The sequence below is a fragment of the Macrobrachium nipponense genome, chromosome 21 (genome assembly GCF_015104395.2).
Source record: "Macrobrachium nipponense isolate FS-2020 chromosome 21, ASM1510439v2, whole genome shotgun sequence".
NCBI classification, from domain to species: Eukaryota; Metazoa; Arthropoda; class Malacostraca; order Decapoda; family Palaemonidae; genus Macrobrachium; species Macrobrachium nipponense.
The window spans coordinates 49,890,647-49,898,332 of NC_087212.1; the positions used below are offsets into that span (position 1 = coordinate 49,890,647).

The 7,686-nt window shown below is 37.8% G+C and overlaps 1 protein-coding gene across 2 annotated transcripts in view; it reads left to right on the forward strand.

Annotated features, from left to right (window-relative positions):
* LOC135198027 (uncharacterized) overlaps nucleotides 1–7,686 on the forward strand; it is a 441,956-nt gene that overhangs the window by 327,919 nt on the left and 106,351 nt on the right. For both annotated transcript variants that reach the window (XM_064225387.1, XM_064225386.1), the window contains one exon: nucleotides 2,660–2,699. The gene's annotated coding sequence lies outside the window, so the exon portion shown is untranslated. The remainder of the gene's footprint in view (nucleotides 1–2,659; nucleotides 2,700–7,686) is intronic.

Consider the following 7,686-nt stretch of genomic DNA (forward strand, 5'->3'; position numbering starts at 1 on the left):
TCCCAAGTTTAGAAAAATAGGAGTTAAAAAATGATAGATTTTTCTAGATTTTAAGATTAGGAAAATGAAAACTAGAACCAGGAAATATATATTAGTTTGTGAAGGAAGATTTATGCTTAATATTGCTCAAAAAAGTGTAGCAGAAAAGTTCTCTAAACCAAGGTTCTTTCTTAGGGTAAAAATAATGCAAACGAAGGCCTGTAAAGAAGAGAATTGTTTATTTGCATGCTTAAATCATCGAATGTGGCGAAGACATTATCAACTCAAAATGTTTAAGTGTCAAGATTTGTTTCATAAAAATCATTTAAATGAAATTAAAAGCAGGTTAAAAGAGGAGACGGAAGAAGTGTGGAAAAACTGGTTTGAGAAAGTTATTCCCAGACAAAAGAAACTAGGAAATGTTTACCAACTTTCTGGCCTCAGAATTTTTTTCTTCTGTTTTGCAAGGAGAGACAGGTACCTGCAAGGAATTTAAGCCTTAACGATACAGAAGGCACTGTGCGAAAATCCTTCAGGAAGCAAACAGAAAATTAAGGCAAAGACCATACTAATGAAATTAATTAAGAGCTCTTATTGGTTATATTTAATAAATTAGCTTTGTTGCTGTGTAGTATAATGACAGCCATTAGTTGATAAAAATGATTGACAGTGCTTGTGATTAGGGTAGGGGTGGGGGTTAGGTATGTTATTTGAGGGTCTGCTTAATTGTGAACCCTGTTGAAAACACACTCGCGTGAGCACTCTTTGTTGTTGTTTTTTTACCTCAATATGTAAACCGCCTTAGTCGTCCGATTATTGCTTACAAGCACACAATGTGAGAGACAGGCAGACAGGCAAAGGAGAGAGAGAGAGAGAGAGAGAGAGAGAGAGATTGAACTCATGTCAAAAGATAACTGTGTTTATAGATAGATTATATATAAATCCTAATATTACTTGTGATGATAAAGATTACTGAGATTATCTTTTATCTCTAAGTACAACCTCTCGCTTTCACGAGATTAGAAATATATATGATATGATTATGGAAATATTCTCGGGTAATACGGGAATTTCTCTCGATATTATGGATTGTCTTGTGACTGCGGATCCATATATAAACTGTTATGCATCAGTGCTGTGAATAGAACATTGATGACCGGGTTTGTGTTTACTGTAATGCGTATATTATGGATTCTCTCGTGTTGACAAGTTAGGTAATAATTTATATTTGTCTACAACACATTCATAATTCTAGGTATGTAATTAGTAAATGCCGTCATTTGGAAAGCTTCATTATGTTATTGTCGCTCTCGATGCATCTGTGTAATGTATGAGGGTTTACCTTGGATTATTTTGTAATTAACGAATTTAGATACGGCAAGCTGAAAAGTTTGATCGAAAGGAGTAAGGAAAGCTTCATTATGTTATTGTCGCTATGAAATAAGAGAATGGTGTAGCTGAACGAGTGTGTGGAAATTTAATTTGGCAGCAAATACAATAATCAACTGGCGAGCAAATTAACGATGTAATTACGAAGCGTAAGTGGTCGGTGGCAAGCGACAAATTGTTACGAAATGTTTGTGTGAAAACTTTCTGTAACTGATAAAGAAATCCGAGATAAGTGATAAAGAAGCATGAAGTGTAATAAAGGCTTTAAAAGATCCAGATAACACGCAGAGCTTGATAAAGTCTTATTAATTGCTGGAAGGTGGTCGGTCCGGTCTGTAGAAATCGCCTCACCGTTTCAGTAACGGAATTAAGGCTCATCTACAAATATCGATTTCATTATCGTCATCAGTAAAGGATATAATAAAGGCTACTTTGACGAGTTAAAAGCTGGTCAATCCCTCCTTGATACAGAACCTTGTGCACTGATACTTTGCTATGCTTAGTAGCCTCTAACTGTATATAGTAAGTATTTTGGTCTCGGTTATGTGTTTTATAAAGAAATTAGTATATGATATCAACCAGTCAGTTAATCCTTCTCTTATGATACATGCTCCAAACGCATGAAGTATTGAAAAAGATATGGAGCGAGTATTGTATACGTGCAGAGTATCCCCCCTCTTCTCTCTCTCTCTCTCTCTCTCTCTCTCTCTCTCTCTCTCTCTCTCTCTCAAGGAAACTTAACCATTTTCATAACTGGTGTTTCACTTTTAAACTTCGTCTTTTCTTTTTAGTAATTAATCATTTTTATGTAGGTTCGGAAGTTTTGCTAATAAAGGGAAGTGAAAAAAATGATGACATGTTTGTCGACACTGCATAATTCCGTGCACCATAAAACAACTAAGGAATGCCCCAACTAGGCCTTGGATTTTTTCCCTGTTGAAAAGACCTGGCTAGCAAATTTCTAGTTTAGTTATCTTAAAACAAACCGCCGGCTGTTTCAAGTGAAAGGCCGTTGAAAAGAGGACCATTATTTTATTTTCCTATTTTCCTCTAGAGATTAAAAATAATTTTAGTTGTCTGTAAAGTGATTCCGTACACGTGTGTATTATTTTTGCCCTGGTCTTTATGTATGATTAATAGTGCACATAACCATGAAATATCATTCATTTCTGCTGAGTTTACCTGATTTTCGTCCTGACATCAGGAATGAGACCCGTGTACCGCAGTTCCCAACGTAACTGGGTATAATTTACTGACACTGTATTGAAATATGATTTGTTTTTCTTTGCAGATGTGACATAGAGTTCCCCATGCTTCCCGGAGTGCCGTAGGTAAGTTATTGCTTATATTTTGCCAGCATGCATTCTTTTAGATTCATAATAGGTACATGTTCACTTCCATGTATCTTTTTTCTTCTTTTTTGTACAAATTGGTTGGCCGTATCGCCATCATCCGAGACGATATTACTCTTATTTTATTATTATTATTATTATTATTATCTTATTATTATTATTATTATTATTATTATTATTATTATTATTATTATTATTATTATTATTATTATTATTATTAGACGCCTGTATACCTGTTGACGACCCCAGCCTGTCCCTGATAACCAGTTTGCCTTTGATAACACCAGCCCGAAATCCCTTTGACGACCTACAGCACGATGAAAATTGGACAGCTGCTTCATAATACCAGCGTGCCAGAAAGACAAATCATAAGGAGAATTGAAAGAATATTGTACAAAATCAATTCTGTGAATTCTGCCATTATTTTTAATAAAACTTATTATTATTATTATTATTAATATTTTTTTTTTTTTTTTTTTTTTTTTTTTTTTTGTGTGTGCTCTATCACAGTCCTCCAATTCGACTGGGTGGTATTTATAGTGTGGGGTTCCGGGTTGCATCCTGCTCCTTAGGAGTCCATCACTTTTCTTACTATGTGTGCCGTTTCTAGGATCACACTCTTCTGCATGAGACCTGGAGCTACTTCAGCCTCTAGTTTTTCTAGATTCCTTTTCAGGGATCTTGGGATCGTGCCTAGTGCTCCTATGATTATGGGTACGATTTCCACTGGCATATCCCATATCCTTCTTATTTCTATTTTCAGATCTTGATACTTATCAATTTTTTCCCTCTCTTTCTCTTCAACTCTGGTGTCCCATGGTATTGCGACATCAATGAGTGATACTTTCTTCTTGACTTTGTCAGTCAACGTCACGTCTGGTCTATTTGCACGTATCACCCTATCCGTTCTGATACCATAGTCCCAGAGGATCTTTGCCTGATCGTTTTCTATCACTCCCTCAGGTTGGTGCTCGTACCACTTATTACTGCAAGGTAGCTGATGTTTCTTGCACAGGCTCCAGTGGAGGGCTTTTGCCACTGAATCATGCCTCTTTTTGTACTGGCTCTGTGCAAGTGCCGGGCATTCACTTGCTATGTGGTTTATGGTTTCATTTTTCGTATTGCACTTCCTACATATGGGAGAGATGTTATTTCCGTCTATCGTACTTTGAACATATCTGGTTCTTAGGGCCTGATCTTGTGCCGCTGTTATCATTCCTTCAGTTTCCTTCTTTAGCTCTCCCATCTGTAGCCATTGCCAATTGTCATCGCTGGCTAGTTCTTTAGTCTGTCTCATGTATTGTCCGTGCATTGGTTTGTTGTGCCAGTCCTGTGTTCTTTCTATCTTTCTCCTGTCTCTGTATATTTCTGGGTCTTCGTCTACTTTTATTAGTCCTTCTTCCATGCACTCTTTAGCCACTCGTCTTCACTGGTTTTCAGATATTGCCCCAGTGCTCTGTTTTCAATGTTGACGCAGTCCTCTATACTTAGTAGTCCTCTCCCTCCTTCCTTTCGTGTTATGTATAGTCTGTCCGTATTTGCTCTTGGGTGTAGTGCTTTGTGTATTGTCATTTGTTTCCTGGTTTTCTGATCTATGCTGCGGAGTTCTGCCTTCGTCCATTCCACTATTCCTGCGCTGTATCTGATTACTGGCACTGCCCATGTGTTTATGGCTGTTTTATCATATTTCCGCCGTTGAGTTTTGACTTGAGTATCGCCTTGAGTCTCTGCATATATAAAACATTATTATTATTATTATTATTATTATTATTATTATTATTATTATTATTATTATTATTATTGCGTTGAAACACATGGCTTTCTCTATCTTCACGGGGCGATGTCATATTTTTGTTGTTGATGTTGTTATTATTCCTTTGCTTATTGTCGAAGCTGAAGTAAATGAGATCATCTTATCGCCTCTTTCTGGGGCAACTTTAGTTTTTGATGTAGGTTTTCCCCTTTTGTTTTTGTTGTCCGTTATCCTTTATTTTTAGTTGTAGCTTTTGTTAGAGCCATTTGAAGGTATTCTGCCGTCTCAATTCCCAGTAATTGTAATTTACAAGCCATCGTATATCACCATTGAAAATTAATTTTTTATGGCTGCCAATTTCTCTGCGATAAGGAGTTTAGAGCCTTGCCGCTGATAAACTCACACACACATGTAATTGCTCTAAGACTGCCAGATTCGTCAAGTTTGACTTGATCAAATACGAATTACTCTATTTTAAGCTGGCCTGATAATGAGTTACCAAAGGAAACTGTCTCTGAAAATTATTTATGATGCTCTTCATTATCGTTTGTAGTCAACATTTTACCTCCCTTCTCTACCATGAGAGAGAGAGAGAGAGAGAGAGAGAGAGAGAGAGAGAGAAGGGGGTAAGCACTGGTCTCTGACGTGGTCTCAATACATCTCCCAATTTCCTTGTGATGTTGAGTTTCCTATGTTTTGCGAGAGGGCAAATGACTCGCGGAGTCTCTTTGGGTAACTCGCGTAGGAACACCTTTTTCCTCCATGTCTTACATCATCATCAGCATCATCTTGGTCTGGCAATCGGTGTCTGAGTAAGAGTAAATTCACGTGCGTAGGTATGGCCTCAGCGTTTGCTTCTTTTAAGACAGTAAGAATGTCCTAAAGGACTTTAAAGCATTGCAAACCCCTAAGAGAGATGCTAACATTCTTCCCCAGCGAGATTTAGTGTTTTTCTTATACAGTGCGATGCCATTTTTTCAGCTGCTACACTGGTGAACACCTTTTAGTCCTCTTGCTCTTGAACTTGCCACGTTCCACTGTAGCCTTCTAGAAAAACGGTTAGGTTGTTCTTACATCATTGTTGCTCTCTCTCATCTTCTCACTATGTCTGTTGACTCTCAGTTCGGTTCGAACTTTTCTTTAAATGATGATTCTTGAACACTTATTATTCTTTTCATGTGAACTGTTATTTTCACAAGATGCGAGATTGCCAGTTTTGTCTCAGCACTGCAAGGGAGCAATACACACACACATATATATAGTATATGTAATATATAGGCATGTATAATTATATTTTTCAACATGGTCTTCTTTAGTTGAATAACTCATTTATGACTTGAATTGAAGTCTGCCGTTTTCACAGAATTGGTCTCTAGTATTTCGTTTTTCGCAAAACAATTACTTCTTTGGAAGCAATGCTTACCAGTCCAGGAATAGATTAAAACTTGGAAGTCTGCGCTAATAGACTATAACTAATCAGCCATCAACTGAATTTTGAATTAAACGTTGACTGCAATCACGTTGAAATCAGAAGCCTAAAAGATTGCATGTCACCACCACACACACAAAAAAGAAAAAAAAAATATCATGTCTCCTCATCAGGATGTTTCAAAACATGTTTCCTGAGGCCTATGGTCTATGCCTTCACGGATTTGGTTAAAATGGTTCTAAATACATTTTTTTTAGAGATCTTGGCAATTGGCAGACAGTGCTGAATACAAAGTATACACTGGCACATAAGAATAATACAGAAAGTGCTAGAGCCAAGGTATTATTGACGGAAACGTTTGAGGAAGAATTAACGTTGACATATATCGTGGCCACTTTTGAAGATCAATGACACATTCAGTCCAGCACTCATGAACGCCGGAAATTTAGCTTTTTAATGGACACATGAAACGAGTCGGTATAAAGGATATATCCCGTCAATTATTTTATATATATTCTTTTAATTTACCACATACCTAGAAAGGCCTTTTGTCTTCTTGGCTACCTGAGGGTTCACAAAATTTCATTATTAAGCATGGGCATGCGCATATGGACAAGCAATCACTGCATTCAGAAATGGTTTATAAGAAGCGTTTTACAAGAAAGAGAGAGAGAGAGAGAGTCCCATTAAACTCGAACTGAGAAGTTGCTGCTTAAAGCAGCGCCCTGTGGAAAGGCAAGTCAAAAGAAGTATACAAATTCATACTAAGTCCTTATCGCTGTCATTTTTCCCCTTTTCAATGACATTTCATCCAGTGGCGAATAAAGGTCACATTGCATCGCCATGCAATATGCTGTGTCTTCTCGACACGTCACTTGATTAATAGCCGCAGATTTAGTGCGAGATTAACAGTCTGCTAGTGCAATGGCACGCGTTGAAATTTGTATGACTTGTTGTTGGCGGGAAACGAATGCTGTGTTAAACTCCGCTCGCGGGAAAATTTGGCGGGCACCCATTGCCTCGCGATGGCACGAAAGACACCGCTCCCATTTACGCGCCGCCTCTTAATTTCGCTGATTGGCATCGCGCTGTATCGTACTATGGTTTGTACCCACACCGCTTACCTTGCGGTACTACACGACTTGGCAGTCATTACTCAGTCACTCTTCCTATCATTAATCATTGGGTTTCTCACGTAAGCTCTTCTCGGCAACAGACGCATTTTATTTCTCTTCTTCTCCTTCGTTTTCTTTGTATTTTCTCCCACTAGCCAGTCTGCATCGGTCCCGCCTTTCCTCTAGATGCGGACGGCTGGGAAGGGAAGTAAAAAAGCCAAAACAAAAAGCGAAACTGAAACAAAGCATCAAGTGTGGCCAGTGGGGTGAGGCTTGTGGATGTCTGCTGTGCCTTGCAATATGCAGTCATTGCGGGGTTTTTAAACAAATTCTTGGTTGCGTTCTGAAACCAGTAACAAAAAAGAAAGAAAAAAAGGAAAAGAAAGGCTTGAGGATGTTGTTAGTACTTGTTTTTTTTTTTCCAAAAAGAATCGTATGCCTTTTTTCACCATCATATTTCCTTCGATACAACCGAGAGAGACTTTTTTTTTTTTAACCTGTCATATATACATATCCTCGATTATTTGCGAGGTTCAAGTTGGTGAACTCAAAAAAGAAAAGAATTACTCCATTGGTTACGGAAACGGGAAGCGAAAACAATAATTGTAAGAACCATCCTGGTCGAATCTCATTATATTATAAAGTATGAGCAGAAATACACAAAAAAGG